Raw genomic sequence first — 7,826 nt, 5'->3', positions numbered from 1 at the left:
ATAATAAAAGTAATGTTTGTAACTAGAGGCACTCCTGCAGTGTTCTAGAAGTGTGCAGTTCAAAACCTTGTGAAACCATAGTCAGAGGTTAAATCTTACAGCAAGAGTATAGAAGATTACTGTGACGGATACAAATTCCTGGTAGGCGAATGGAGACCAAGTCTTACCATTCACTAATTTAGAATGCCCATGTTGGGTGGGATCCACAAAGGTACTTAGGTGTTGCAACACTGAACCTCACAGAGCCTAACTTTTAGGCACCTAGAACATCATAGGAACAACACAGAGATCCACAATACCAAATTAGGTGCCTAGGCTCCCTATACAATGAACAGGGATAGGGGAGAAATAGGTGCTTAAGAATGCAACCCACAAAAAGCCAGTGTGCTGGGCACAGAGTCACCTAAGCTAGCCAAAAAGTCTCGGAGATGCCAACCAGAGGGTGTGTGCTAAGCTTCACCCCTCTCTCTGAGATAGGTGCCTAAGGGCAGGTCTACACTTAAGTCAATCAAACGTACGTCGCTCAGGGCTATGAAAAAGACACCCCCTTGAGCGACTCAAGTTACAGAGACCCAAGCGCTGTCCACACCGACCCTATGTCAGCATGAGACGCTCTCCTGCCGACATAGATCCCACCTCTTATGGAGGTGGAGTGATTATGCAGATGGGAGAGCGCTCTCCAGTCGGCATAGAGCATCTTCACCAGACGCGCTACAGCGGTCTACAGCACCTTCTAGTGTAGACCTGCCCTGAACTTAGTGATCCACCAGTGAATGGAAACCAGCCACTTGGAGTCAGACGGGTTTAGGCACCTACGGTTTTCTTGCAGGAATGAGTTAGGAGCCCGCCGTGCTCCACACAAAACAGAAAGACGAAGAGGTGATACCACTGGCACCCATCTTATACCTTTCAGCCCAGTGGTTAGAGTACTCACCTGGCATATGGAAGATCCAGATTCAATTCCCCCCTCTCTGCCAGAGGGGGAGAAAGGATTTGAATAGGGGTCTCTCCCACCTCTTGGGAGGGTTCTTTAATCACTGGGCTATGTGATATTCTAATGTGGGGTTCCCTTGATCTTCCTGTTAAAGCTGTTCCATTGTGGATCAATAATGGAAGAGGGATTGGAGCAGGGGAACTGGACCCAAGGTGTCCCATCTATCAGCCGTAGCCTAGAGACTACAGTCATTCTCCCTCACTCTCTTTGTCTCTGGCCCAATGACTGTTCCATTGTGGATAAATACTTAGGGCTTCTCTCCACTTAGGTGTACCTATGCTGACAGCAGGGGTTCGTCAACCAACAGGAGGGGTCCCTGACAGGCAGTAGCTAAATTGACAGAAAAATCCTTCTGTCAATCTAGTGCTGTCTATAGCGGGGATTAGGTGGTTTAACTACCTGTGGATTTTTCACACCCCTGAACAAGGTAGCTGGGTTGACCTAACTTTTTAGACCCCACCTAAGTCAGGCCGGTCCCACTGCTCCAATCACTCTTTCATTATTGAGCCACAGTGGAACAGCTTCAACAGGAAGATTGAGGGAGCCTCTCCCACCCCAAGAATATCCCATAGCTCAGTGGTAGAGAACCTTCCCAGGATGTGGGAGACCCCCTGCTCAAATCCTTGCTTCCCCCCTCTGGCAGAGAGGTGGGAATTGAACCTGAATCTCCCACATCCCACACAAGTGCTCTAACCACTGGGGTAAAAGAAGTCATAAAGGTGAGTGGGCAGATTGTGAATGGGACCCAATCCAATAGAAGGCCTCTGAGCATGCCGACTGGATTGAGCCCTGCACTCCACTTAGGCGGATGACTGCCTATCTTCCCCCTGAAGAAGAGCTCTGTGTAAGCCTGAAAGCATGTCTCTCTCACCAACAGAAGTTGGTTCAATGACAGATATTTCCTCACCATCTTCTCTCTCTATTTTCCCCCAGTTCGTGAATTGCTCTGGGGCTCAGGTGGGAAATAGGCAGCAGGATGCCTAGAGGGAGGTATTGGTGTGCATGCCCAGAGGCAGGAACAGAGGTGCTTATATGTTTTGGTGGGAGTTTTGTGGACCGCAGTGGCGCCAGAACTGGGATTTAGGTATTTAAGTATGAGTTTTAGGCATCTAAATACCTTTGTGGCTCTCAACCATTATGCTTATGATAGTCTTCGGTTCTAAAGCATCATATAATGATCATCATCATACCTCTTAACTGTCATTTCAGATCAGCTAGAGACAGAACATTTATGGTTACATTTTCACCTCCATGTGAAGCTAGTTAGGTAAGTAATAATTAGTTCATGAGTACATTATTTCATATACTTCAGAATACTGATCAATTTCCTGTCATTACAGTCCAAAATGAATATTTTAGGTAATATTTTTCTCCTTTGCTTCATTGTAGAGTTAAAGATATTTTCAAAGCTTTCTAAAATAGTAAAACAAATATTCACTAATTACAAACACAAATTTACTTCTGTAATAAAGAATGTAATTCATCTCCAGTCATATCTTATCTCCTTTATAGTTAGAGAAATAAGAAACTCTGGTTTTTAGACACTTTAAAATGTTACCTGCTAAGAGATGTTTTTTATGTAATAATCGATTGGAAAAAACCCCAGACAATTGTCAAACTGTTCTCATGTTGTTACACAAGATGAAACGATGAAAAATTGGAAAGCCACATATAATATCTCCTGAAGTAACTGAGTATTGGTTAGTTTCTATAAAGATACAGTAACTGCAACCATTAATAACACCCTCAGTTTTATCATGTCTTAAATCGGTACAGGTTTTATTTTAGAAACCATGTAACTGAGTTCTTTAGAATTGCAACAGCATTTTATTTGAAACTTGCTTTGGAGATGAATGCTATTGTTACATGTCCACAGTTTTAGCACCCTTTGGAAAAAAGAAACTTTCAGTGGCTGGAAGAAAGTCTCTTCCTTTAATTCTGCTTATTCTCCATTTTTATCTGTTCGAAATAGTTAATGCAAAAAATCCACTCACCCTGTGCTTGTTATGCTCATTAACATTCAGCATGAAGACTTCCAAATAGTACAAACAATGGATCCATTTTCATCAGTAAGACCTAGCTCCGCTCCTATGCTTTAGCAATTGTACAGACTCAGTACAGCTTCTCTTCCCTATGATCCTCTAATTCTTTTTGTAAACATTGGTTAGTAGCTCATGTAGATGTTTGTGTCACTTTATTCCATGTTTTAATTCTCTGTAAAGAATTCCTGATTAAATCCCTTTAGTATCTCAACCTACCTTAGCTTAAATTCAAGCCCCTTCTTGTGCAAAACAGTCTATTTTAGCATTGTCACAATCTCAACCTCCTAGCCTCTCTTGCACCTCTCAATTCCCTTCATCATTAGGCCCACCATAATCTTAAAAACTGGGGGGCAAGTATGTCAGCATTTACCATTCTGTGAATTTACCTTTCTACCCCCTGAAGTCCCGTCCAGCTACAGATTGCCAGCTCAACGAGATGCTGCAACATTCACCTGACAATGTCAAATCCACCGGGGAACCCTGGAAACTGCATCTGGTCTACAGGATAAAGGAAGCTTTTACACAGTGTGGACTGCCTATTTTTGATCAAAGTGGTAGGAACAGAATGGACTGAAGTAGGCAAAAGGCAGCAGATTATTGTCCTCGATTTCAGTTTCTGCTTCACCCTCTGGTCCCCTTTAGTCTTGCTCTAACTGCTTATATGAGAACACTTTATCAAAAGAGCAACCACTGCTGCATGTAGGGGGCGTGACATTGTTTACACTAATGTATCACCATTGTTGCACAATGGTGATAAATCTTGTACAAAGTATGCCTTGTAAGGTATGAATGGAAAAGTTATAGACTGCTAAGTATTATTCTGTTTAAATCCATCTTTGTATATGAAGTTATTAATATTTGCTGGGTTGTATCTCAAACATGTTTTCTTGGGTGATGCCCCAAGATAGATTTGCCAGCTAGCTTGCTTGATGTCTCATTAAGGACAATCAGGTTGCCCAGTGAACCCCTCCTGGAGACGTTTCACAGAAAACTGAGGCATTGGCTGCCCAAGGACTCAATAAGGCATGTAAAGACATGATCTAAGACTCCATCTTTTTGCCAGTAACTTTCCAGGCACTTGGGCTGAAAGTATAAAAGAGGAGACTGTGACAGCAGCACATCTTGGTCTTCCATTCTGCTCCACTTCTCTGGACTGTGATTTCTAACAAGGAAGCTTTGAACAAAGGACTGATGAGCCCCAATCCAGAGAGACTTACTGCAAGCCAGTAGACTCACCATCAATGCGTATTATCCTGACCTACAGACTCTGAAATCAATTGTAAGGTATATGATTCCTTTAACCATTTAGTAACTCTCTTGTTTTATTAATAAACCTTTAGTTTAATTACTAAAGGAATTGGCTGCAGCATGATTTTGGGGTAAGATCAAAAGCATATATTGACCTGGGGTGATTTGTGTAACTTTTCCTCAGGGTGCCCCACGACATTTTTATTACCAATATTGACTTTACCAACATTCATTCCTTTACATGGTAATGCCAGGGTGTATTTGTATGGGAAAGAAAGGAAGAGAGCATTTTGATAGCTGGCTTGAATAAAAATCTTGAACTTCTATAGCACTTTGTATTAGGTGCCTTCTCAAAATGAGAAGAAATAGTTACTTATCCCCATTTTTGTGGAAGGGGAAACCGAAGCAAGGAGAAGTTATGTGATTTACAAAGATCACAAATGAAGTCTGTGAAAGCGATGGGCACAGAAGGTTTCTGACAACACAATATTCTACCTTCCACTCTTCTACTCTCCTTCTGATCCTCAACCAAGCTTTTCTGGTTGATTGGCAAAATACCCATTTAGTTTACGAAAATACCCAAAAGTGTGAATTCAGTGTCACTGCATGTAGAAATGTTCCTCCTGGGAGATACACGTCTTGCTTTAGCAAGGATCCCAGGACATCATAGAGTGAGAGTCTTATTCCGAAGTATTTCAGTATGGAGAAGCTGTGTTTACAGGTCACTTTAAAATGCAATGTGCCATAGGTCAATAACCCTACTAATATGTATTTCATGAGGCGAGGAGGCCATACAAATAAGTAGACAGATACCAATTTCATTAGGAGTCTTGACCCCCCATTAAGGTCTGTAGCTACAAATAGTAATAATCTGTTCTTTTGACAGGTGTAAATTATTTATGTAAATAATGCATAGTACACCCCAAAATATTCTGAAATAGCATCTGATCCTGCAAGTACTCTCATGAGTAGCCCCTGACTTCCATAGTGCTATGTGAATAAGGGTTACTCCCTCCACTAAGAGTTTGTAATACTGGGCTTATATTTTGCATAACCAATTAAGTTTTATATTATGGATTCACTAGGGCTTGATCCAACTCAGTGAAATATTCTTTTTGACTCCATTAGAAACTGAACTGGGTCCTCTATGTTTTGACTATCAAATGCTTTGCTGAGAAATGGGGGCAACATCAACCATTTTTTGGTGTGTTTGGATTAGCCGGACACAAATTAGTGTGCTTCTGCTCCCTCAAAATGTAATTAATTGAGCCACAGTAGAACCAGCTACCACCTATACCTTGTCCAATTTAAAAAGTTTGTGCTCACACTGTTGAGACTACCTCTGAAATAGTTACAAAAAGAATTACTACCTTTCCGGTTATCAATAAAGAGAAAAAAACAGTTAGGGTGTAAACAATGCACACAAAGAGGAATAAAGTCTGAAATTCTTAACATGTTTTATTTTTCAAATTGTAAACACATCAAGAATGTAACACACAAGCATATACAATTAAAACAGACAAAAAAATATGAAAAGCAGCCAATTAGTAGAAACAAAGAAGCATCTTGGGGAATCATTGTTGTGTATTTACACATGAAAAGGGTTGTACAAAGATGAAGTAGGAGTTGCCAGTCAACAAACAAGTTTTCAGATACCTAAATCAGCTAATCTGTTTGTTCTAACTAAAACGTTCCATTATCTTTTTTTAGGAACAATTAAAAAATAACTATTTCCTCATGCAATGTAAAAGGTATCATTACTGCACATAGAGGGCTTTTTGTAACTTGTTAAATTTAATAGTTTCTATTGTTTAAGAGAAACACTCAAAGATATCTAGAGGATTTTTACAACTTATATACCTCAAGCCAGTTTTCTTCAAATCTTTTTGTGTCAACAGCATCATTTGTTTCCTTTCTTTCATTCCAGCTATTCACAAGGTACCACTTCCAATTTAAAAAAAAAAAAAAATTGATTCCTATCGATGGATAAAGAGGACCCCAAATTCCCCAAACTCCAAATGATGTTGAAAATTATTTTTCTTTTATAGTGCAAACAAGTTTTTCTTAGAAGAATTTTCACATTAATGAGGCAAATACACCCCAGTAGCAAAAAGTAGGCAGGACATCCCTTATACATGGGATTAAAGGAAAAAGGCAGATCTGAAGTACATGGTTATGTTGCACAGTGATGGAGATGTGGATGGAGAGGGACTTGGAAGGATTTAGAGAAAATGGATCAATAGCACCAAAGCAGAACTTTAAATCAAGGCTCTTGAAATCCACTCAGTGGATCACCGAGTGACAATAAAAGAGCATTTATCAGCATGTCTGACTATTTGAACTGCCAGTGAAAGCCTTACAATAGTCACAATTATAGACCTGACAATGCTGAGAATGTAAATGCTGCTTTAACAGCTGCATCACATCACAACTGACTATACACAAAGCCTGAAAGAGCCAACAAATTATGAGTTCCTGACTATAACAACAGGACCACGATTATAGGCAGGAACTTCAATAGTAAATAACATAATATGGCAAACTAGAGACTAGGTATTAGCAAAATGTGTTATAAAAAGTACAAAAGTTTCAAAAATTTCTAAAAATTTCTTTGTGTTGGGATGAGAGAGTAATCTGTGGCCTGGAAATATTATTAATTGTTATTATAAAAATTACAGAGACTGTATGAGGTGGCTGGTTCTTAACTTCTTGCAAATCAAACAAAAGGCCCATTTGTAAACTGCTTTGGGTGACTGCTTGAAGGCTGGCCAGAGAGTTGGTAAATTTAAATACTTGCAGTAGACACAACCCTGCCAGTGGAAGGTGGAATGACAGAAGGATTGTACACGGTGGATAATGCACTCTACAGGGGTGTGATTTCTAAAGCACACAAACATGTTGTGCATTAGTCAGTCTGTGTTAATCCTGCTGGTGCACTTTAACCCAGTGCTGTTTTAAACAGTCTTGTGTGAAAGTGCAGTGGCAGGGTTTACAATCAAAATTTCTTTAGTGTGGTGGGCATGAGTCAAATTCCCTTGATATTACTCCAATATATGATTCTCCCACCAGTTCAGTCATCTGTGCCCCAAATGGCATCCCAAGAATCCACCACAACTTTTCCCCATGTTAAGCCCATTCTTCCAAGAGGAACAGTGTTGCAGCCACCTGACCAAGGAGGGCTGGGTTAGATTCTCATCCAGAGTCTGCTAATGGCCCCTTGCACTGACTGGTAGAGGTCATCATTGCTAGACCCAGGCTAAATTCAGCAGTTCCCAGCTCCTGCAAACTCCTCCCCCGCCCCAGCCCATTGCCCCTTGTAGAATGAGTTTGCTCTTTGTCTTGAGTTCATTTTGAGCTTTTGATGTCAACACCTTCCCTTCCCCACCCCCAATAACTCACAGTGAAGTCTACCTGTCTCACCTGGTTTAAAGTAAGGACCAAGTTCTATGTAACTTCTGCCCAAAGCCACAAGTTTAAAAAGCCTAGTCCTGAACTAGGAGAAATCAACAAAACCAAACTTGGTATTGGGTTTTGTTATGAAA

The sequence above is a fragment of the Terrapene carolina genome, unplaced genomic scaffold, assembly GCF_002925995.2.
Source record: "Terrapene carolina triunguis isolate 2854851 unplaced genomic scaffold, T_m_triunguis-2.0 Scaffold33911, whole genome shotgun sequence".
Taxonomy (NCBI): domain Eukaryota; kingdom Metazoa; phylum Chordata; order Testudines; family Emydidae; genus Terrapene; species Terrapene triunguis.
The sequence above is the reverse complement of the archived record's forward strand: the minus strand, read 5'-3'. Positions refer to the sequence as shown.